At 37.7% G+C, this 25,880-nt stretch overlaps 1 long non-coding RNA gene across 1 annotated transcript; it reads left to right on the top strand.

Annotated features, from left to right (window-relative positions):
* Positions 1-1,920: 1,920 nt before the first annotated feature.
* LOC139790018 (uncharacterized) lies at positions 1,921-25,268 on the top strand. Its single transcript, XR_011723342.1, has 4 exons — positions 1,921-2,045; positions 4,163-4,347; positions 20,358-20,519; positions 23,556-25,268. It is a non-coding gene; the product is annotated as an uncharacterized lncRNA (long non-coding RNA).
* The last annotated feature ends 612 nt before the right edge of the window (positions 25,269-25,880 follow it).

The following is a 25,880-nucleotide window of genomic DNA, read 5'->3' on the forward strand; positions in this document are numbered from 1 at the left end:
ACGTGGCCTGGAAAGTTCCATTGAGTGGCTGCCTTAGTTGTAGTTTGCCATCTGCTGTGTCAGCAGAATTAACAGGTTTTGGCTAGGTGTTTTCCCCTGATTGTCTGTCCAAATGAACAGTATCCAACTTGGGCCTGTCGAGGGGCTGTTTTTTTCTCAAACTTTATGACTTCCCTCATCTCTTCTCAAAGTGCCCCTTCTCAAGGCCTTCAGACTGCTCAAGACAAACACATCATTCAACCCTCCTGTTACAGAGAGAGAGAGAAAGATAAGAGTATCACCACCTGCAGGATTCCATGGCCTGGGGTGGTAGGCCAGTCCTGTGCAGAGCTCCAGGCAACATTTCTTCCCCCCTTCCCCTCCACATTTTGTGCCACTTGCTGGGGTAGGAAAGTGAGCAAATGTGCAGGTCTATAATGTACCTTTGCCATTTGAGAACTGGTAATGGAGAAAAGCAACCCAAATCTCAGTCACTGGAACAAGAGTTACAGCTGACTTTATCACCTCAGCCAAAGTTGCTGTTCTGTTCAGTGGAACAACCTCCAACTCTCTCAGACTGTCTTCAGAGGTGAGGTTCTCCAGCCTTCTGATCCTCTCTGTGGCTCTCCTCTGGACTTGCTCCAGCAGCTCCATGTTCTTTTTGTGTTGGGGGCTCCAGAACTGGACACTGTCTCTTTGAGTTGAGAATGTGGATTTGGGTAGGTAGCAACTACCAGTGTGGCAGTCAGTACTGGAAACAGGAAAAACTGAAATGCTTGAACTGACAGAAAAGAAGATACGTATTTGACATGAACTAAGATATTTCCATCTCTCCTTTTGAGAGTATTCTAGCTCTTGATCTAGTAGATCTCAAATAGACCTCTTGGCTATTCAGGAAGAGCTTAGGAATGTAGTTAGGTCATGTTGAAAGAAAATTAGAGAGACAAAGGCACGATTTGAACTCAACCTTGCAAAAAAATTCTTTACAGAGAGGGTGGTCAGGCATTGGAATGGGTTGCCCAGGGAGGTGGTGGATTCTCCATTCCTGGAGGTTTTTAAGAAGAGACTGATGTGGCACTCAGTGCCATGGTCTGGTAACCACAGTGGGAGTGGATTAAGGGTTGGACTTGATGATCTCAGAGGTCCTTTCCAACCCATATGATTCTGTGATTCTGTAGAAATGTGTTCAATTTTTTGTTAGTAATGATTCAGTGGATCATTTCCTGAAGATAAATGCACCGTGTCTGGGCAAGTGCTTACCACGAATGTCACTGAGGAGTAAGATACACTTTGCCTATTTGTTTGGTTCTTTGTTTGTTTTTTTTACTCAAACAGTCTTTTAGAAGTTGCTTTTAATAACAGAACTCCAGCACCCTGAAGGTATATAAAAATGTTTTAGAGCCCAACATTATCTAATGCTTCTAGAATGGATGGCACTGAGATGTGATTTTATACCTCAAAGGCATATATTAGGTCAAAATGTTATTGCTCTGTTACTCAATTACTTACACTTTCTGTACTACCTGCTTTTTATTATCCTATTGCCATTTTTATTATTCCTAATGCAAAAACTGGACTGCAATTTCTAAGAATGGATTTGTTGCTCAGCACACCAGTGCTGAATTACAGGAAATACAAAGTGAGCGAATTTGGTGAGGGAGAGGTTAAGCAGTTACAAGAGAAAATTTTTCTGCTCAGTTGGTCAAGTTTGTAAGGATGACTGAAAGCAGCAGACAGATACTGTGAGAGTGAGCAGTGAAATGGCAATGGTTAAGACCATTGTAGCTGAGCATAAGGTAATGCAGATGAAGAACAGCTAAATAACACTCTCTCTTTTTTAGTTACTTACAGTGCAGCTAACACAATGATGCCAGTTCATAACTCCAATCTTTGTCAGCACCATAGTATTTTAAATTTTGATTCTCTAATAATATTTCAGAGGTAAACAAAACTGAGAAAGTTTCAACAACGTTCAAAGGAATGGCCACACTACACTTCCACCTGAGAACTGAACTTGTTAGAACTCTTCGTCCTTGAAGAAGTACAGCTGAAAATGAATAAATGTGGTAGGTTGACCTTGGCTGACCTAAGGATGCCCACCCTGTTGCCCTATCACTCCAGGTTCCCAAGAGGACAGAGGAGAAAGTAGGATGAGTCAAGATAAGGGCAGGGAGATCACTCGCCCATGAACATCATGGGCAAAACAGACTTACCTAGGAAAATTAATTTTATTGCCAATTAATAACAGAAGGATGTTGAGAAACAAGAATAAATGTTTAAACAACTCCCACCCCACCCCAACTCTCCCTTCCCAGGCTCATCTTCACTTCTCACTCTTCCACCTCCTAACCCTTTGCATACAGGGTCATGAGTAATGGGGATTGTGGTCAGATCATAACTTTGTCTCTGTTACTCCTTCCTACTTTTTGTCCATCCCCTGCTCCATCCTGAAGGTCCCTGTCACTGTATCAGCCTTCACAAATTTATCCAACATGGGTCCTTTGCATGGGCTGCAGTTCAAAAAAAATTGTTCCAGCTTGGGTCCCTTTGACGGTGTGCAGTTCTTTAGGAAAAGGCTCCTCTTGCATGGTCACCCATCAGCCACAGGTCCTGCCAGGAGCCTGCTGCTGCGTGGGCTCTCCAGAGGCTGCAGCTTTCCTCAGATGCCCTGGCCTGTCAGCCCTTCATGTGCTGCAGGCTCCACCAGCATCCTCCACAGCCTCCACAGGAATCTCTGCTCTGAAGTAGGGTGCAGAGGCACCTGGAGCACCTCCTCTCCTTCCTCACTGGCCTTGGTGTCTGCAGAGTTGTTTCTCTCACATTTTCTCACCCCTTTCTCACACAGCTTTTGCACAGCTTTTCTTACCCTTTCTTAAATATGTTATCACAGAGGTGCTACCAGCTCCACTTTGGCCAGCAGTGGGGTCCATATTGGAGCTACAAAACTCTGCTCTGCTCACAGAAGCCACCCCTTCAGCCCTCCTGCTTGCCAAACTCTTGCCACATAAGCCCAATGCAATATGATCGAGGTGTATAAAATCAAGAGTGTGTGAAGAAGGGAGCAGGCAGGAGGAAGATTTATTGAGTATGAGAAACAGAAACGAAACTAGTAGCTCCAGGATTGGGACAAATTATGTATCATTGGTAATAGAACTCTCAATCTCCTTACTGAAATGTGTCGAGCATGCAAGAAGTTCCCATAGCTTTAAGAGACCTGTCCAGGTACATGAGAAATACAACAGGGCTACCAAGTAGGTAACATTGGGCTGAGGAACTCCTAAGCTAAGTCCTAACTTTGAAGATCCACAGAGGATTTCATGATGGAAGTGTCACAAATTCTGACCTTTTTTTTTTTTTGTACTCTTCTCTTGGACACCATTTACAAACTCTGCTAGAAACAGGGTACTGCCTGTATGGACACTTGGTATGAATCTGTGCAGAGGTTTTTCTGTTTTAGGGCTAATAGGAAAAGCATAGACCAACAAGGCTTATGTCCTGAAATACATTAGGGAACATACTATGTCCTGTAAATGGGCTTAAAAAAACAGGTGCATGCAAAATATTATATGAATTACGTAAGTTTGTGTATGACTTTATAGTCTATTTGATATGTTTTTTGTTTTTGTTTTTGTTTTTTTAAGTAGACTCAATAATTCACAGGGTAACTGACAGTAATCAATATGATTTTTGTAATTTCAGTTAACATTTTTTAATGTTAGAATCAGTTGAAATATGAAACAAAGTCATGTGACCAAATGATAAAATTCTTCAAGTTTGGAAGTAGTGCAGGCTTTGTTACTAAGCTGTAAATGGTACATAAACTTCTCAGTGGTGAGGAATATAATCTTTACACTAACATACTTTCTTTGTTTTGTGCCCAAACTACCTTGCTTGTTTTGTAATGTGACTTGTACCTATAGCATGGTTAAACATTGAATGATCTGTTATGATGAGATCTTTTATCAAAGCCCCCCCCTCCCAAACCCTGCAATTCAAATATTTTGACTAAAACAATATTGACTATGGAGAAGGCAAAATACAGGAGTTTACTACAGTTAATGGTGATTCTTACACATTCTCAGATGATATGCATATCCTTGTCTGGATATGTACAAATATTTTCAACAGTTAGGCTTTGCAAACACAATACTTTCTGCTTCTCTCTTCTTTCCCCCTCCCCCAGGCACAGGAGAAAGTGGAAAGAGTAAGTTCATTAGACGAATGAGGATTATGCATGGATCAGGTTACACTGAAGAAGACAAGAAAGGCTTCACAAAACTGGTTTACCAAAACCTATTTACTGCGCTGCAAGTGATGATCAGAGCCACGGATACTCTCAAGATACAGTACATATCCAAAGAGAATGAGGTAAGCCAGGGCAAAGAAAATTCTAGTTTCAGCCCATGAAATTTCAGTTTGTACACAAATTATTTAAACCATAACATACTACAAGAAGAATCTTAAAAATCCATACGTTTTGTGGTGCATTTGGTGCCCCACTGTCTGATTCTACAGAACAACAGGGAGTTCCTAGGGGAAAGAGGAGCAAGGATTAGTGGATATGGGGTGAAGCTGGCTAGGAATGGAGAATTTTCAAAGTTACAAGATCGTAATAAGTCAAACTTTAATTAATTTTTTTTTTAATATAAGTTGTAAATTGCACTCTACACGACAAGATCATGCAGACAGAGCCTGTTTTGTCAGTTGAGCCCCAGGAGTTTTTGGTCTACTTTAAGAAAACATCAGATTTGTTTTGATGCTGGCGTGTTTTGAAACATACCATACAGATCCCTTTTGTGCATTTGGTAGCAGCTTTTGTGTACTTAAATCAGTTAATAATAATGTAGACTGTCTTCCCCAATATAATTTAACAATTACAGTTTTTGTTTTAGTGCTTATAATTTCAGAACTATATAAAAAACCAAACTATCTCAGGTAAATCATCCTTTGGATCCAACAGTTGCATCTGTTGCTCACGTATGATAAAGAATATGTAAGCAAGCTATTGGGTGGTATTTGTTTAAATTAACAGGGATTTCCAGCTGGCTAAATTTTAGTGTTAAAATCTGAAAGACTGTATAGAAAGTATCAAGGCAGAAATAATTTGTAGAATTTAGAGGTTTATTACGTGAGGTACTATATGAAGAAAATATAGTTTATAGTCTACTTTTCATTCAGAATATGTTTCCATATGAACAATACAAAAAAATCAGATTTTTTATTATTGAATTTGGGTTTTGTTATTCTCCATAGAATTATAGAGAAGAGGGATAGAAAATGTTTAAAATAAAACCAGGAAATGGAAATCCTTGTATTTTTTATCACAAAATAACAGATGACATCAGCAAATACAAATTTTGGACAGAGAATTGAGCTATTAAGCAGAATTTGATCTTGTGCTTCTTATTAAAGGTAACAAAGTGCTAAGCAATAAGAACATAGTTTGGCAAGCCCAGCTCCAGTGTCATTTAGACAGCAAAGTCAGTGTTGCTTACACATAGAGAAGCTTTTGAGACACAGCATGAAAATCACTATGTGACACTCCATTCGCTTTCCAGGAGAATACTGGTGAAGGTGATGAATACAGCACAAAGTGCTCTAAGTCTTGTAATTGCCTTTTATTAAAGGATCTTAAGCTGTATTAAAAGACAGTTGACAAGAATAGTGATGAGCAGAGAGGGGTTGGGACTCTGCAGTTGTAATTGTATTGCAAAGGTGTAACTGTCTAGTAACTGAACATATATTGTGTAGCCTGCTGCTCCTCATTTCAGTATATCCACCCTCTCCAGAGCATGTCTTTTTTTCTAAAAAATTTGTTTCCCTATGGCACTGTTATTAGTTTTTGTTCGGTTTTCTTGTATCTTGTGCCCCGACTTAGACCAGGTCAGGTTTTCTCCTCCATGAGTTTTGAAACACTTCTGAGTACCATCATTTAATATTTGTTCATTTTGGTGTTTTGTTGTTTGCTTGTTTGTTTGTTTGGGGTTTTTTTGTTGGTTTTTTTGGTTTGTTTTTTTTTTTTGTTCTTTTTTTTTTTAATGTCAAAGAACAGATTGTTCTGTGCCAGGTGTCACTTCTTTGTGTGATGTGTGCAGAAATCCACAACTCCTATACAGACAGAGTGTCCAAAAAGTACTCTTCATCCTCTTAATGTTTGCAAATGAAAGCAAGATTTATAGAAGGTGTTTCAAAAGTCTTCTTATTGCTGTTGTCAACTGCAAGTATTTAAGTAAATGGTCTGACTTTCTCTAGATGCTGCATTGAGATGGAAACAGGTTTTTGTTTCTTACTGTTTTGAAGTTGCTTGGATTAAGCAACTATTCTTCTCTATACAGTCATACTAAAGAGTGCAATTTTTATCCTGCTTTCAGGTGGTGTTTTCTTGGGGTGTTTTTTCATACTCAACTGGAATTTGCAAAGTATCATAACATGTTTTGTATATATTTTAAGCATAAATCCTGCAGATGTTTGGAAATGTAATAAATCACTGGTGTGATTCTTGGGGTGTCCTATACAGGGACAGGAGCTGGACTCCATGATCAGTCCCGATGGGTCCTTCCAATTTAGCATATTCTATGATTCTATAATTCAAGAAATTATTGTGGTACTAAATAAACACCACAGTTTTGGATTTTTTTTTCTATTTATTTTTTTCTCTTATATCCACTCTATAAAATTTTCTGATAGGGATGAATTGGGGGATAAAATTTTCTGATAGGGATTAATTGGGGGTGTGTAGCGGGAGAAGTCGTATTTTTTTATCCATAGGTCACTTTTTCAATGTAGTAAATTGTTAAACTGAGTGTTGGTTAAGTCACCAGTTACTATAGCATGACTTCCAGTCTCTGATGATAGTCTTGTGTTAGGGCTTGCATCAACATCTTTTATAAAAACTTCTTTTCATTTGATAGTGGAGACTGCCAAAAAGCAAGATGGAAGCCAATGGCAGCCTATCTTCTGGCTTCTTTGAGAAATCATGATTGAGTTAGTGTGAATATTAAGATAAGTAAATGAAAGAAGGAAGGTATATGTGGGACACAGAAAGAAAACATCAGCACATAGCCGTGACGTAGTAAAGCTCTTTTCACTCTCAGAATTTTTTAAACATCAACTTAGTCATAGTGCAGGAAAAGAAATCTTCAAATAAAAGGAGAAAAAAATCAAGTTATGTTGGAGGAACACAAATGGCATTCTATTTGTGAATATATGTAAGTCTTAAAAATCATATTCAAAAATATTTCTTGTTTGCCTGACTGTGCTGGTTAGTTATATCCTCATGGATTATGTTAGTTTGTGCTGTGCTACAAATATGCAGAAGAAACAAGGTGTTTAAGCCTATTTGGGTTTGTTTAAGCCTATTTGGGTAAAACACTGGAGATGTGACAGAGATTTTACAATACTTGTTCACTGAAACTTTTCCCTCATTTTCCAATCTAAAATGTATCCTATATTGCAGGAAAATCACGCTCTTATCTATCTCCACTGTAGGCAACGTTAGAAATTTGAACTTACTTGTATTAAAAAAAAAATCCTGTTCAGGTTGAGGATCATAGAATAGGAATTTAATCTTGCTGTTATTGGTTCATTTGTTTTTTAAAATGCCCTGGTAAGATGACAGTGTGTATGTTCGCAATTAACAAAAGAGCTTTTAGCAGTATGAACAATTACTTAAGGAGAAAAGCAGAGTACTGTGTAAAAACTCATTTCAGAAAGTGGTCATAATATTACATCTCCAAAACATATATTACTTTCAATAAGCAGTGATCCTGTGTCCTTTTTTCTTACGAAATGGCCCAGCACGAGTGTGAGTCAGCAAAACTAAGATTTTTCTGAACAAAAGAAGTACTACACTGCCAGATGAATTTTACAGGACAGCTAATTAGCTTATGTCAGAAAATAGGAATGCAAAAAGACAAATACAGTAAGATGAAAAATCTTGTAGCTGGGGAAAATGGAATAAACAGTGAATAATAATTATTCATTGATTTCATGACATGTTTGCATGTGAATATGTGGAAAATGACATAACGCTTCTTTTTTCCATTAATTTTTTAAAACCCTAGCAAAGAAACCACTGGTCATAACAGGTGTTTTATTTTAAGAGCAACCTGATGGTATTACATTTATTTTATGCTTTTAAAAGTATTTTTTTATTACAATCAAATTTAACTTTAAAGATGCAATACTTTGGCTATGGATTTTCATTGTGCTAGTATTAATGCACGTGATAAAAGGCTGGAATTTGCAGCCAGTATAGGTGTATTTTTGGCAGTTTATATATATTACTCTGGATGATTCTTCACAGCTGGCTTGTGGTGGAAGGCTACACTGCCAATGCAACAAGGAGGCTCCCCCAGCCTAGTGGACTTGGTGGTATCAACCTTTTTGCAAGGGCTGTACAGCTCTGAACAGGTCTTGTGCTCAGCAAGCTGTCAAGTAGAGCCCACAAAGATCCTGTTTTGTTGTCTAAAATAGGGTTTTCCGTAGCTTTGACATTTAAACCACAATTTCTTATACATAAAGCAAAAAAGAATGCAGTAAATTAAGGCCAAGAGGATTTCTGTGTGCAGACTTAACTGACTCTGGATCCACAAATTGGTGATGACAGCACTCACTGTGAGTTTGACTTCCCTGAGGAATATGTGTGGTAACAGTGGGGAAAAAGAGAAGATCAGGAACTCACCACAGGAGAGGGAATCTTGGAATAAACATAATTACTTTTTAAACTAAAGAGCTCTCTATCTGTCACTTGATTCTTATCACCTCTGTTGAAAATCTGCAGTAATGCAGAATACATTGAATTTAGATAAAAGATACAAAGGGCAATATTTGATTTATATTTTCAATTCTTTCTGTACAGTGAAAAATCGTACTTCTTAGAAGAAAAAGTAGTATATTTTTCACATATTTATCCACTAAATTAGTGCCATTAAACAACATGCCTAATGTTTTTTTGATATTTTTAGATGGTTACTTAAAAACTGAGGTAAAAATTTGTCTATTTTACCCTAGATTGTATAACAAATTTCAAATCAGCAACACAATAAATTGCTTATAGGCAATTCATATTAAAAATGAAAAGGATGGGTATGTAAAAAGCTGAACTATTCAACTATTATTGTGCTTTAAAGAACTGACTTCAGGTCAGATTTAGTCTCTCTAATACGTTCCTTCTAGCAGGCTTGGAAAATTAAGTTTTAAACTAGAATTTCCGAAGAAAATTAATTCTTTGCAAATTAGAATTTTTTTTCTACTTGGTTATTTGGCTTCCAGTCTGTCCCTCTGAAACCTTCCTCTAGATTTTGTTCTCCATCTTAAAAGATAGTTTCATCTAAATGGGAAGATACACTGTTCTAAAGGAGGTCAGTGGTTGTGTACCCGGGATTCTCTGAAGCTAAGACTTCATGACAGGTATTACAATAAAAACAAAAGAGTAGTTGCAAGCTGTATGGCTGGCATGTTTCCTTCTTTTTTGTGCTGTGAATTTGTATGTGTTTGCGCTGCTGCTTTCTTTTTATCCTCTTATCTCTTAGTCATATAACCAAAATTAATCTTAGCTTTTATAGCCACATCTAAAATTTCCAGTACTTGCAGAATTTTTGTAACTTGCAATAGTTTCTGAAAATGTTGGCTGAAACATCTAAAATCACTGGGAATTGGAAACTCCTCTTTTAAAGCAGAAATTTAAATGCAAGTTTCCCAGAAAACTGAGCAGTATGAGTAATAGTGTGGATTATTCACCTTAATACAGTGGAACAAAGTGGTTATATGAACTAATGACTATTGGCCAACACATTCCAAAGAATGCCTAAAACCCACAGGCGGTGCCAAAACTCTCCTGAGAGAGGAGCTCCAGTAAAATAAGGCATTAATGGCATTAATGTCATTATTAATAGAAGAGTACAGATATTGTCTGCTAAGTACTCACAGTACTTGCCCAAATTGTTGCAGTGAAAATGCTCTGACCATCTTTGAAGACTTTTTCTGCCTATGCCAAATGGCAGCTGCCCTGTCAGGGTGTCAGGTGCACACCTGTATTTACACACCGGTGTCTGAGGTATGACTGAGGGAGGCACTTCAGTGTCTTGTTCAAACCATATGTGCTACTATGAGCTAAAGCTGGTCTCTGGAAAAAGCTGGGTGGGGTGAGCAGCTGATGGCTAATGGAATAAGAGGCAATAGTGAGAAAAAAAGAACAAGGTTTCTTAATTTCAGAAGATCTGCAGAGTTCTCTTTCCAACCTCAACCCTTCTGTGATTCTGTCAGTCTATACAGTGATGGTGATGGCAGGTGAGGAAGAGGGCATGGGCCTTGGAGCAGTGTCAGAAGAGGCAGTCTGTAAGGTAGGTAGTCAATAAGAGATCCAATAAAGCTTAGCTTGTCCACACATATCCAAAAGGTCCTTTTGGTATTTGCAGACCGGACCTCCGTACCTGTGAGCCAGGTCCTGTGTTAATTTAGTGTATGGCAAAACTAGAAATACTTAGCTTTGAGTTTGATAGTCTTATGGAGACTTGTGGTGAGATTTACCAAATTATTCAGCTTTTATCCTTGCTTTTTGATTTGTCTTTTTTGCTCCTGCTTAAAGGGAATATTGTCTGATGAGCAGTAATTCTACAGGGCTACAGACACTGTGGGTGTCACAAAAAGTTGTGAAAGGTAAAAACCTATTTCTGCTTTAGACTGACCTGACTGTTATTTCTTTTCCCCTATGCCAAAAAAAAAAAAAAAAAAAAAAAAAAAAAAAAAAAAAAAGGGATTTTTCAAGGGTAACCACTGTGACCATAGGGAATATTAGTATTCTTGTACAAAAATACATGGTTGGAATAAATGATCATAAAGAAGTTGGAGAAGATTCAGACAGAGGTTTAGGAAACCTAATGGGAACAGAGGATAAAGAATAAACTAGAAAGTTGAGTAGGAATTCTAGAGGTAAATAATCCTTATTATTGTATAAGTTTATGTTTTATCCCTAGCTGTCCATTGTTACATTCCTGTCTGTCTCGTTTTCTGTTTGATGCTAAACATGTATTTGTATTCCCCTGATCTGCAGGCTGCTGTTCTGTATTCCTGATATGAACAAATTAAATTACATAGATTATAACACACATTGTGCTGAATTCCAAGAGATAACAATCCTTAAAAGTGTCTCAAAAGCTGACTGCTATTTTTCAGTTATGCCATGCATATACACACCAGAAGTGCTTGGCACAAGGATGCATTATAAAATGTGATGGACTAGAGAGATGATAGTGTGATTATCTGGTCTGATTTTCTCTACAACACAGACCATAGGACTTTCTTGTATCTTAGCTTGGTTGGTTTTCTAAAAGTTATGCTCCAATTAAAAATAAAATGATAATAACTGTAATAGTAAATTCACTTGAAATCTTGATAAAGCATTTCAGTGATAGATTACTCCCAACAGGGTGGATAGAAAAGGTGCTTTGTCTTGTTACATGCCAAGCTTCCACTTTTGGTATGTGGATGTTGTTATACATTTCCTCCTTTATCTTGAAAAGTGATCTGTTACTTTCTGTTCTACACTTGGAGTGATTGAGTTACTAGAGCACATTCCCTTTGAAGCCCTAGCTGTTCCAGTTTTCTCACGAAGGCACACATTAAGGCATGCCTCCTATCCTGTAATTAGGATTAGTTCCAAGCTTCTTCATGGTGTAGGCTAAAAATCAAGAAGCAGGGTGGCTAAGCTAGATTTTCTTTAAGTATCAATGTGACATGATGCCTGGCTTAGAGGGGTGCAAAGCAGTTGGGAAACTTTGATCTTTGCTTTGGCCGGAAGTTCTAGATTAAAATAAATAGAGCCACAATGGAGTGCAGGCCAGTGATTTCTGCTGCTTCTGTCAGTCTGGAGTCCTAAGCAGCAGTCTACCATGTAGAGGTGCAAGTTGTCTTGAATTGTAAAAAAATGCCTTTCGCCATTGTCACAGCATTTCTATGAGCATTCTCCTTGGGCAGTAAAGATGATGCTTAAGACCAGTTGCATGAGATGAATAATAAATGAAACAGCAGGTGTAATTTGGTGTAGAGAGCTCAAGTGGTGCATATAGGGAAAAGGAATCCAACTTTTATAAAAAATTACAAACTCTATGTGCAATAGAGTCATACTTTGGGCTCTTAGTAGATTGCTCTATGAAACACCTGGAAAAGGATGAACAAAGTTATGAAACTGTAACCATGAGGACAGGCCACGAAGGACTGGAAAAGCTAGAGGTGAGGGGTGGTTATAGTTACCTATGAAATCAGAAGTGGCAAAGAGACAGCTAGAAGAGGCTGAGCCAGTCTTAATTTCCTCCCTGTCAGGGACTGTAGAGCATTAAATAAAGACTGAAAGCCAAACAAGCTGTCTCTTCACAGAGCAGTAGTTAGGATTTGGAATTCCTTGCTGTAGGACTACAGGCAGCATGAAAACCTACTCCTGTAGGTTCAAGAGTTCAAGCCCTTACCACAAAGTTCATGGAAAGGAACTCTCCTGAGGTTTGTTAAATATACAGAAACCACACACAGGTCACAGCCTCACTCAACTGGAAGTAACTGGATGCTGGAAGATACCCATGAAGGGGAAATAACTCATGTTCTTGTACTCTTCCATACGTGTCCCATTTTGCCACAGCTGAAGACTAGGATATGAGGACAGTCTGATCCAACATTGCCCCTTCCATTAGAACTCCACAATGTATTTGGAATGTCCAATGTAGTGAATCCATGCCAAAAAATGCAGATAAAAGTTCTCTGCTACTGCCATTGTTGTGCTTTTTTGATTTTGCTAGCATTAGTCACATTAACCTTCGTAACCTTGGTCTGGCATTGGAAAATCATGCTTACCTGTCTACATATTATGATTTACAAGTCTATTTTAATTGATTCTACCTACATTAGAGTTTTGTGTCTTCCTCCCAATTCTTAGACTGCTGAATTTTCATTTGTTTATACTAATGTGTACACAGTTTTCTTGCATGCCATAGATAAATAATCTAAATTGCTGTGAGTTAATTTGTTTTCTCACTCCTCTTAGGTTGTGTGTCATGTATAAACTTGATTAGTTGCTCAAACAGAGTGGAACTGTGAAAATAAGCAAATGAGCAGAACTATTGAAAACAATTCAGTCTGCTTAAATATGGTCATTCTCTGTGCATAAAAATTAAAAACTGGTTTTACCAATAAGTTTTAAGTAAAATCTGGTTTCAGAAGACCTGGTTACTGTACATACCAAACCAGGGGGTTTAATTTTTTTTCTATCAAAGATATAGATAGTATGAAATTTTTCCTATTTCTGTTGAAAGAGTGTGTGAAACTTCCCTACTAAATCTGCAATGGAAGCATCCATACAAATATGAATTGCAGCAAAATAAAACACTTAATTAAACACACATGCATTTTTCCCTAGGAATTTTTGTCACATTCAGGCTATACACGATATTTTTTGTTCCTGGTTGCAGAGTTATTTTTTTAACACTGTAATTGCAGGCATTGGTATTTGCCTGTGTTTTCTAATAAAATATGGCAGGAAAATAATCATAATAGGCAAACATATGATTAAAGACTGTAGGACTTTGTTTAGCTTGTATTCTCTACAGAGAGTTTCGAGTAGTTCTGTTGTGCTATAGTAGTTCAGGTTAATAAGTTAGGCAACATGCTTCAGCTGAGTTGTGTGTTTTTTAGTTGCATGTTAAGATACCATGAGAGTCCTCACAAAGAATAGAGGTTTCTGAAAGCTCTGTCTAGTATTTTGTTTCTAAAAACTACGTGTTTTACTACGTAGTTATCATAGTACTTTCATAGGGAATGCCTGAATCATGTAAGACAAGTCTTCTACTTCAGATGAAGAGTGTGTTTTAGAAGAGAACTTCTTTATCACTCCCAGTTGCTGTTACTTGGTTTGGATGTTTGCTTACAAAATGTGTTTTAGAACATCTGAAAAAACTAACTGATAAACAGTGAAGTAAAGGATGTTTTTGTCATTGCAAGGGAGATAAGAATAGCTTGCTGAGTGTGTTTTAGTTTAGATTTCTTTCTTAACTATATTGATTAACTTAAGATAAGTGTCAAAGCTACATCCTCATTTGTAGCACAAATACACCACTGGAGTTCCAGGAATTAGCTAGTACGTACATGCAGCTTTATTATAGATAGTTTTGCATTCAAATTCTCAGATTATTTTCACTCAATAATTTTAATGATTTACAGAAATATCATTATATAGTACTGATTCATTTATGTTCTCTAATTACACAGCCTCCTGACTTTAAATTTAGAATAAGTTTACCTGCTGCTGATGGTTGTTAACAATAACCTGAGTAGTGAATTGTGTCTGCATCCAGCATTGCTGTTCGTGAACCACCATCCTATTATATTGAACCTTATAAATAGAACTTGCTGTATAAAGTATAAAGAGAACTAATTCAGAAGTGTAGGTGGTGCCCAAGAAGTTTTAAATAGGCAAGATAAAGATCAGTAACAAGATAAAAGATATAACACTGTCAATAGACAGTTGTGATCAGCATGAGAAACAGTGGCCCTAAATCCATACTGGCAGCCCAGCTTTGTAAAGTGTTCTGAGACATACCTTGTGGTAATGTAAGGTGATCTCGAGAAATCGGAAAGAAAAAAGTTCGGTTGATTTCTGGAGGCTTGGAGGAAGCTATTCCTAAACTTGCAATGGACTTCATGGGAGAAAAATATGAAGAGATTGGAAAAGGGTGGTCTGTGGACACAGGAGAGAGCAAGATGGAGTCTTGCTTAAGTCACTGATAAACTTGGACAGTGTCTGCGACATAGACGACAAAGATAACTCCAGGAGAGTGCTAGTTTCCTGTCTTGAGGCAAATTGTAACATTAGATATGCTGGCATGACATAGGAAGCTGTGTGTCCTGACCTTCTATCTCTGCTAAACTTTTCAGATGTTTGGTAAACTCTCTACTGAACAGTTTTCTCTTCTGTGGGCAGGGATGCTGAAGTCATCAAAGTAATCTTCTTAAGTGAGTGCTACAAATATGCTGCTTCCACTCACATAATATTCTACTGAATCAGAAGCAAATGAAAATGTCCTCTGGTCTGGAGAATTAGAAACAAATGTTTGGCAAAGCAAAAACTTAAAGCAAAAGAACAAAATTTCTATTTTGAAAAAATGTGAAGGAGTGGCAATGGAACTAGATGATCCTTGAGGTCCCTTCCCACCCAAACTATTTTGTGATTCTGTGATGTCATTGGGCAATGACATTTAGAGGTGTCACATGATTATTTCTGATATTTAATGCACATATCCAGTTGATTAAAAGAGACTCCAGATTATGATGGTAAAGGTGTATTCTTTACTGAAGCAAAATCCACTGATGAGACTCAGTAAGGTAGTCCAACTCTTCTTCTATCTAGTGTGGTTTTGGGTTATCTCCTTACCCTTGGGACAGACACATGAAATTTTGTGCCAAAACCAGCAGTGAACATGTCTGCACCTGCTGTTTTCTAAATGTTACAGTAGAAAACACGAAACTCTTCCAGATTTTATGAGCTGGCTGCTTGGCAACAAGGCACCTGATGCTATGTACTGTTAAAAATCATCTGCCTTAGGAGCAAGCTGATGTTACAAGGCATAGGAATGGTAATTCATGAACTAGACACAGGCAAAACTCTGGTTAGCCTCTCACTTGTTTAGCGTGAGTTATCTTTATCCGTTTCGTTGCTTTTGACTTGTCTGTCATCAGATTGAATTATGTCACTGCAGCCTACTAGAGGACAAAATTTAACTTGTGTGGCACAGTTTGTTGAAGGAAGGAGGATGAGAAAGCAGAGAAGCAGAGTACCTTGGTTAGTTATGGCTGACATTGCAGTAAGATAGTAAATGAGGTTCTTGGTGAGATGTCTTAAGGAAATAGCTACTCTGGACTCCCTTGCAGTTATTTACCTTGGGTTCTGCTGACAAACAAACTTTGCTTCTAGGAGAACCAGGCACAAACCTTGTTTCAACACTTACTGCTGAAGAGTGTTGTGGAAGCATGTGCCAGTGAAGCAGAGTCACCAAAGCATGAATTCTCCCAATTCTATTATATGAAGCAGGCCCTTCATGCACGAAGGAGTACGTGCTTTTCCTTAGTATGTAGAATTCTTATTTGGGCTGAAACAATTAATACAGTCTTAAGCATTGCTGGACCAAGCATTTCAGCATTCATCTGTTTTGGTCTTTGTTTGCCTTTGTTACAGGGGCATCAATTCTAAACAATTGAGCCTCTCTTGGTGGTGGTGTGGCACTTGGTGACGGTAATACATAGTGTCCTGTATTTTAAGTATAGTTTTTTAAGAAATAATTTGTAAATAATGACCTCTTTCTATTATGACCAATATTTAATTCATGCTAATGTGTAAAACTAAAGGGGTGAATTTCACCATGTGAATTCATAGGGCAGCACATAAACTATAAAGTTTTGTCAGGTACATTCTCTGAATTGTGTTCTAAATGAGGTACTGGGAAAGTTTGGAACAGGAAAACACAGATCTGTTCCTCCCACAGAACTGAGTCAGAACACAATTACAGCCAATACCTAAGATTTGCAGGAATTAATACCTAGGAAAATGTGGAATTACTTTGTGAAATAAAGCTTATTGGGTCTATTCAACCGACAATCTAGTAAATTAAATAGAAACTGGGAATACAGAATCTTCAGAGCTAGAGGAGAGAAATCATGTTGGTGGAAGCCTAACATAAAAGATTCTCCATATCTCTGTTTGGCAACAGTGGGATATTCTTTAATATAGAAAAAAAAAAAGCAGTAACATTTGAATTTTGCAGTTGTCTTAACTTGCTTTCTGCTGAATACTGGAATGTGAAAGTGCATCTGGTGCCCTATATTAGTGAAGGGGTTAAGGAAGAAGTGTTTCAGACTGTGCAAGTCTGAAGCCATGCTCCTGTGGGCTGTGCTTTGAGGAGTCTGAAGGGTCTTAAGAGTGTAATCTCTCTGGGCAGGGACATGTTATGTTTGGCAGCATTCACCTGCAGTACAACATGATGTACACTTACAGTGCTAAATAAGATAATATCCAAGGAATTCACTTAGCAAGGAAATAAGGCAGCCAAGCAGCCTGGCTCAGTGGGAAAGCATACAGTTTCAAGGACAACGTCCTTAAAAACAGTCCTTAGTAATGGGTGAACATCAAAAGAGTTGGAGGTTATTTTAGATCAGATAGAAACAACATCCAAACTAATTGTGCCTTCAAATATGGCCTGGAAATCTGATAAAACAGATTGTTAGATATAGTTAGATATCTGGTACTTCCTGTGTTTAATCTTTTATTTATTTCTTTGTAGGAATTGAAGTCCTGAATTACTTGATAAGGATGGTTGATTTACTATTTCAGAAAAGGAGATGGGAGAATTTTGAAAGAACCAGCGTAGTAACTATGATTGATTAAAATATTAATCCTAAAGATTCAAATGTTTAAGACAATGTTATAAACTAGCATGCATTTTGGGGACTTATCTATCGTTTCCCAAGCAGAAAGGAACCAGCTGAACATGAGCCAGCAGTGTGTTCAGGTGGCCAAGAAGGCAAAGTGCATCCCGACCTGTATGAGGACCAAGGTGAACAACAGGACCAGGGAAGTGATCTGACCCTTGTACTCAGCCGTGGTGAGTACTGTGCAGAGTTTTAGGCACGGCAGTATAGGAAGGAAATGGGTTCCTGAGAAGGTGCAGAGAAGGGCAACCAGGCTGATCAGGGGTCTGGAGAACAGGTCTTATGACAAGAGGGTGAGGGAGCTGGGGCTGTTCAGCCTTGAGAAGAGGAACCCGAGGGAAGACCCTATTACTCTCTACAGCTACCTGAAAGGAGGTTTTAGTGAGACAGATGTTGGTCTCTTCTCCCTAGTTACTAGTGATAGGACAAGAGGAAATGGGTTCTTGTTGTCCCAGGGGAGGTTAATATCGGATATTAGGAATAATTTCTTCACCAAAACAATGGTGAAGCATTGGAACAGATTGCCCAAGGAGGTAGTGGATTCACAGTCTCTGGGGGCATTAAAAAAACCAGGTGGATGTGGTGCTTTGGGAGATGATATAATGGCTACAGTGGTGTAAGACTTAGAGTTTGACTTGGTGGTCTTGAAGCTCCTTTCCAGCCTTGATGATTTTATGATTCCGTATTTAGTCTATTGCCAGCTGAGGCATAAGTGTTCTTAAAGATGCACTTTTGATTAAATAATTCTTTCATATTTCCCTGTATACTGAATTAATGAGACTATTTAATATGAGATATTTTCATTGAGTAGTATCTTCTTTTTAGTGCATTTCATGTAATGTCCTTACTCAGAACTGGTTTTTTTTTGAAAAGGCAAAAGCCAAATCCATCAAGACCCTTTCTCTCTGAATGTATTGAAAGCTAGACTTTGAGACAGGGAACCTGGAAATAATCTTTTATTATTTAAAACAGTTGTATTGGTTTCATTCCCTGTAATTTCCTAGCTGTTATGCAAGCAATCATGCCTAGCTTCATTTATGAAGCTCTTACACATCTTAATGAGGCACACTGAGAAATAACTGTCTACAATTGAAAACCATTTCTTTAAATAATTTGGATCCTTTCAGTACAGTGGAATGGCTGAAAGTGAGTGAATTCATGAGTGTGGCCTGTAATATTTGTAAAAAATACCTCACTCTTTAAAAAAAGTAAAAAATTGTCAAGAGTGGCAGGTGAATGTTACTTGTCATTATCAAGTACTGAGTGACCATGGAGACGCAGAACTGTGCCTTGAAAGGGAGATAATTTAGTGGTTATCAGTGAATCTTTACTGTATTCATGTCTTTTTTTTCCTGTAGAAACTTTTCTTTGTAGAAACTTAAGGTGCCCAGAACTCCCCTTTTCTCCAGATGCTCTTGGGTGAAATATCTAAGGATATGATAATTGTCTTGTCATTTTCAAGAGTGGCATTCTTATGTGTCTTAAGAATGAGGCAATCTGTGATTTCATTCAAGGTAGTTGCTGGTGCCATGTATGCCACACGGCACAGTGGCACATGCCACAAGGTCAGGATTCATCTGAAGCAAGGAAGCCAGAAATAAAGTTCACCAGGAATGGGAAACTCTGTGTAGAGACCAACTGACACAATATAATTCCAGGAAGGCAAATTGTTTTCAAGAAGGGCTTAATTTATTGGCAGCCTTGCTACTTCAGATTCTAGAGCTTTCTGAGAAGATATATGTAATAGTTCTTGGTTTTAGTGTGAATTTTCTTTTTAAGGGACAGTCCTTGGAGGGACAGACATTTTTTTCTTTTCAAATGTTCCTGGTTCTATCATAAGGTCTAAATCATGTAGATCTTGTCTCCAGCTGCCTGGGAGGCAGAACTTCTATACACTAGCTTAGGAAGTTGGAACTAGAATCCAGGAACACTGAATTGCTCAATTCTTGCAATTTTGGCATGCTATAGTTATCCAAAATTGTTGTTTTTAAGTATTCACTGCATAATTTCCTTTGCACGATGCAGTCTCATTCTCTACAATAAAATTATTTTGTGTTTCCAAGAAGCTTTCCGGTAGAGCAGCAGAACTAAAGCAGAGAAAAATAATATATTTTGTTAACTTGCACCAAACTTGTGGGAGTCAGGCACTGACATTCTTGTCTTTCTTTAATTTTTCTGTTTGGTTGGTTTGGTTTGTCTTTCTTGGGTTTTCTGTTTGGTTGGTTGGTTTTTGTTTGGTTGGTTTAGGGTTTTGGGGCTTTTTGTTTGTTTGGGGGTTTTTTATTCTTTTTTGGGGGGTGGGTTGTTTGTAGTTGTTTTGTTTTGGTTTTGGGTTTGTTCTTTGTTTTTGTTGTTGTTGTTGTCCTTTTTGTATGTGTATATCTTAAGTTGGTTGAAGAGCCTCCTTACCACCCCAGTAGCTCTTCCATATATAGCAGTCATACCTTTAAAAACTACCTCCAGTTTCCACTATATAAATTCCAGTGTTTTAAATCTGTGCACCTCAGAAGTAAGAAACCATATGCAAGTTCTTTATGAAAACAAGATTGTGGTTGTTTTGCCAGAAGATCACTCTATTTCATTTTAGCACTTATGCTTTGATTTGTTTTCTTTCCTGACTCTGAATTCACTAATTTTTACTCTTCCTCAACCTAGGAAATCTAAGAGTAGTTGCTATCAACAGGAATCCCACCTCTCCTACCTCTTGAACGTTTTGTTCTGCACACAAGGCTGTACAGAGCAGAGATGCAGAGCTTTGGATCTGTGAACCTCATTACTTTTAAGGAAGGAAACCAAGGCATGGATGAATTTCCTATTCTTAGTCAGCTGCGTTTCTGTGTTTTGTTTTAACTTGAGATGAACGTTATCTAATCACAACTTTTTTTGCCCTGAACTTGCTTCCTTCCTTTCAGGAATCTACACATATTGTACCTCCAGAGACCTTTATTCATGTTTTTCCTGAGTCATTATAAGGCTGAAGGAGCTCTATTACAGTCACTGGTGGAATATGTGTACAAACCAACCAAACAGCAAAATGCCCCAGTAAAGTTCTCCCTAATCTGAACACATACAAAGTGAGTATCATTGCTTGGAAAAATTTTTTTAATTCACAAAACTAGTGTGTTGTGACTAATTTTTAAGGCTTTTTTATTGCTTTTTAATGCTTGAATAAATTTAATGTGTACTAAGTTTAACAATATTTAAACTACTTTTATCCAATGATGTCAGTAATGCCAAAGGGTATTTGTTAAAATGTAAACATATTATTACTAAGCCTTGACAAGGTCTAACAGCCCTTTTCTAGAATTCCTAGTGGGGTGATTCTACAGCAAGATAAAAAAGTCCTGTGAGCCTTGTGAGGCATCTTACACCAATCAGTTATCCCTTATTGTGTTTAACCAGAGAAAACCACAGACATTTAAATATGTTATCAAACATTAAACTAGCTTAAATAGCTACAGCCCGTTATATAATTTATTTAGCTTTCACAGTCTGTGGCACATTCAAAGGCCACTTATTTGCAGTTACCAGCAAGAATCCTTCAGCAGGTTAGATAGAGCTTTTTAAACAAACAAACAAAAAAATCTTAGCCTAGAAGGGCTGGTTTTTATTATGTACTGGAAGAATTGTGTAGGTAGATTGGGGGCTCACTTAATTTCACTATCACTTGCAAATTTTCAGCTCAGTTGCAATTGGTATTTTTAGTGATACAGAATATCTGCAACTAAGTTGTTGCAGATATCAATCTCTGACAATCATTATTACTTCAAACCAGAGGTAAAATAGACAATCAATTTTCAATTACCATCCTATTTTACACTGAGGTGTTTTATCATGTCAACACAATTTTGGTGAAAAATTATTTGTCTCAGTCATTTTAATAGTCAGAGACTGAAATAGGTAGCACTGCTGTTTTTACTTACGATGGATATTTACTGTTAGTAATAAATTATCACATGCATTGATGTGTACACATTCAAAAAGACCCTTGTGACACCTTTTAGTTAAAATGCTAATATTTCATAGTACAAAAGAATGCAGGACTCACCTGCTACTGCCCAGTTTGAAGGACATGCAATGCTTTCAGTGTGCTCCAAGTGTAATCCCCTTCTCTTTTAGATCCTGGCTGGATTATTGCACACTGACTCCTAAGGTTACTTATTACTGCATATCCTGAACACTACATTTTAAGGAAACTGACATTTTCTGTATCTTGCTTTTATGTGATATTTTCCACCTGTAATTCATACCAAAGACATTTTCTGTTGAAAGTTTGTTGAACTAATTTTCTGTTAGTAGTGTGCTTATTTACTGAGGATGAAGAAAACATACTCAAAATGCTAAAATGAATTGGGGCCTTAAGTAATCTGTTGCTTTATTGCAGGATTTTTTTTCCTTTGAATTATGAGTGTAACACTAGCCATCGGTGTTGAACTCTGTTATATACTGTGGAATGAAAGATTGATCTGAATTATTTTCCCAAAAAGGATTTTTCCTGATGGCACTGGGCCACATCAGTGGACTAAGGTTTGCAGATGTACACACTTGCAAAATACTTCTTGTCACAGGGATCTAGTACCAAAGCTGGAATTACATCAGGGCAATGTAATGCCCTGATGCAAAGTCAGACACATGCAAAGTTTTAGCACTGACTGAAGCCCAAGTCAGACCGAGTTAAAATGCTGCAATCTGTATTTGTATGTCAGTGCCCTTTCTTTTCTTTAGAGAAGGACATCTGGTTTTGGCTATAGTGAAGTGCAGGAAGAGTTACACATAATACAAACTATTCTTCATGTCTTTTACCAAGTAAGATGGAAAACAGGGAAAAAAGTTACCAGCAGAACACAGGATCTCTAATCTCTTGCCTCATATACAGTGCCTAAATAAGTTATAAAACAGAGGTAAAGCTCTTTCTACATTGTTCTAGATCAGTATGAACATTTGATGTAATAGTTACAGAATGGAAAAAGTTATTCAGTGGTTAATATTACCTACATTGGTAACATATTTGTACTGTGTAAAAGGAAAAATCCAATATGAATTACATTATATTTGTAAAGAATCTGTCAGTAACACTAAAGGAAATGTTTATATCATGATGCATTTTAAACTATTTTACATTGATTAACAATTTACAGTGCAGCAGTCATAGCAGTTACATTTAAAGCTTTTAGCTACTGTTGAGAACAAAAAAACCCAAACCAAAACAACAAAATAAATCAGAAACCAAAACACTTTTAATACAAATCAGAAGACTTCGCATTTGATTTTGTGTAACAGAATGCTCATATAATCAAAGATAATTCCAGCTGTGGAGAATTTTCCCAGACCTCTCCTTTAACCTACTGGCCATAAAGATGCATCCCAGGATGTTGATGTTGGGGATTGCCTTGACCCAGGAGCAGGATGATGCCCTTGGCCTTCATGAGGTTTGCACAGGCCCAGTGATGAAGCCTGCACAGGCCCCTCCAGATGGCATCTCCTCCCTCCAGCAAATCAACTGCACCACTCACTGCTGTTGCTTTTTAGCAATTTTTTGCATTTAAGGGATTCTTTTGTATCCCTTAAAAGCAAAACTTACATTTATCTTTGAAGAACCTCTTAAGCTTAACAGCAGACAGCAAAGAAAAATCACTTTATTCCTTGCATTAGCACTTTGGCTGTGTCTGACCGAGGTAAGCAACAAACAAAAGATGACTTGTAGGAATTTGATGCCTGCTAGGTGGCTGTTCATGCTTGCTAAGCCTGTGGCTTGTCCTGAAACAAACCAGAGCAACAAACTAACCAAAAGTATCTGTACTAAAGAAAGTATCTATAATTTCATAAATGTTGCCACTGTTATAAATTGGTCTTAAACTTTAGGGAGTTTAAAAATACTGGGCTTACAGCTCCTTCTGACCTTTAATCAAGACTACCTTGATTAAAACATTCAGTTCAATCACTTCACTTGAAAAACTAAATGCATACCGGTATTAAATCTGCTTATTTTCTCCCAGATTCCTTTTGGTTATTTGGTCTCATTGATGGGAACAGTATAACAAAGGGGAGGGTGTGTACTGCATGCCAACAGCAGTCCATTCTCACAATAGTGTAATCATTTAATTGCTTAGGAGAGTGCTCAGACGATCAAAGAAGTGGAAGTGGATAAAGTGGTGTAAAGTGATGTTGGAAAGAAAACAAGTGAAAGCAATCAAGAAGCTCTGTGAAGACCCCAGAATTCAAGAATGCTACCACAGACAGAGCAAGTACCAGCTCTCAAGTACCAGCAAAGTAGTAAGTACACTGCATTGTTACAAGGAAAAGCAAGGCTTAATGAAGTTAAATACAGAGTAATTTAGGTTGGAAAAGGCCCTTAAGATCATCAAGTCCAACCATAAACCTAAAACTACCAAGTCCACTCCTAAGTTATGTCCCTAAGCTGCACAGCTACATGGATTTAAAATACATCCAGGGCAGCCTGTTTCAATGTTTGACAACCCTTTCAGTGAAGAGTTTTTCCTAATATCTAATCTAAACCTCTCCTGGTGCAACTTGAGGCCATTTCCTCTTGTACTACCACTTGTTACATGGGAGAAGAGACCAACACCCACCTTGGTCCCACCTCCTTTCAGGTAGTTGTGGAATGCAAGAAGGTCTCTCCTTAGCCTATTTGTCTCCAGATTAAACAGCCCTGGTTCCCTCAAGTGCTTCTCACAGGACTTGTGCTCTAGGCTGACCCATCACCAGCTTCATTGCCCTTCTTGGTTCATTCTTTGCTGCATCACCAAAATGTCCTTCTTGCAGTGGGGGGGCCACAAACTGAACACAGTATTCGAGGTGTGGACTCACCAGTGCCAAGTACAGGGGGACAATCCCATCACTAGTCCTGCTGGCCACACTGTTGCTGATGCAAGCCAGGATGTTCCTGGCCTTCTTGGCTATTTGGCCACACTGCTTGCTCTGTTATTTTATTAGTTAGACCTGTTGTCTCTGTTGTGGCAGACAACAAATTTAAAGCTGCACTGGTGAAACAAACTAATTTTTGTCTTTTTGAACATACTGGAATCATCATCCCTCCCAGTTCTAAGGTCAACACAGCTGATAAATAATTGCCTTTGTCTGGGAAAAGTAATGAAAAACAGCTGTACACAATATACTGACAAGAAGTGTGCAGGTCAGATAGCTCAGTTACTTGCAAAGTTTAAAAGATATAAATAAGAATGAAGATAAGTTTCTCCACTGATTTTTAAATAATTTAATTGTGAAAAAATGTTTCATGAGAACAGAAAGCTTACATTTCTGTTTCGGTCAAGGTTGAGGGGTAGCAGGGTTAAATTTCAGCGGGGAACATTTATATGAGGCATTTATGGTGAACTTCTACCCAGAATGTTTCCACACAGGCAGCCTGTTCCTGTATGGTAAGCATTATTTTTCCTGACAGTTGTCTGTCTGCTTTGTTCTTGAATAATCCTACACTGGCAAAGAAGGATGCTGCTTAATATTCTACTGTAGTCTCATTTCCTAAGAAATCAGCCACATTTGAGAACCTGTTTTATTTAAAGTTTTATTAAATCTTCCTTTTACTGTTAATTACAATTGAGATCTCAGGAACAATTCGCTACATTGCTTGAGAGGGGAAATTTTCTTAAGAGAAATCTTTCCTAAGTAAGTGATAACATTAAGTGTGAGTATTTTTTATTTTGGAGTCCCAGTATGAGGGATGTTTGGGCAGGAAGAAGAGAATACATTGAAGCTTTCAATAACCTGCTAAAGGAATTAATTCACCCACGAACGGGTGAATCAGTGCTTAAATGCTGGAAGGTTTGTGCTACAAATATGTTGTGTAAGTTGAAATTCACTTTCCACTTTTTTAAGGCTTGCAACGATTTCGGATGATCTAATGTTGCCTTCTAGTGGTGGGAAGATACATTGCACAGAGGAATAGCGGGCATCGGTTTTTCATGTCCTGCTCACACACAGCTCATTTATTGAGATACGGGAATCTCATCCTAGAATTTAATCCCAGGCATGAAGAGCCCCCCAGACCTTGGGAAACTAAGGAGGGTAAAGTTAAGAGAGCAGAAAATAAACTGAAATATTTTATATATTATAATATATATGTTGAAAGCATTTGTGTTTACAGTGCTTGCCATTAATTACTTATCTAAATTCTATCCAGCAACCTTTTATATTTGTGTGCAATATTAGCATCACAGATAAAGTGCAGGTATAGAGTGCTGCTGATAAACATTAGGGCTCAGACTAATATATTTGTTGGTGTTCAAATCTTACTTCTCATGCTTATTTTGGGATAGTAACAAAGATTATTCAAATAAAATTATTCATTTTGGGTATGGGCTGACTGTCTATAGAGTATTTAGGCTTCATCTCTTTTGAAAAGTATTGTTCAGTACGAAATATACGTACAGGTCTCGGTTAAAGTAAAAGGCTTTATT

This window comes from Heliangelus exortis, chromosome Z, assembly GCF_036169615.1.
Source record: "Heliangelus exortis chromosome Z, bHelExo1.hap1, whole genome shotgun sequence".
Classification (NCBI taxonomy): domain Eukaryota; kingdom Metazoa; phylum Chordata; class Aves; order Apodiformes; family Trochilidae; genus Heliangelus; species Heliangelus exortis.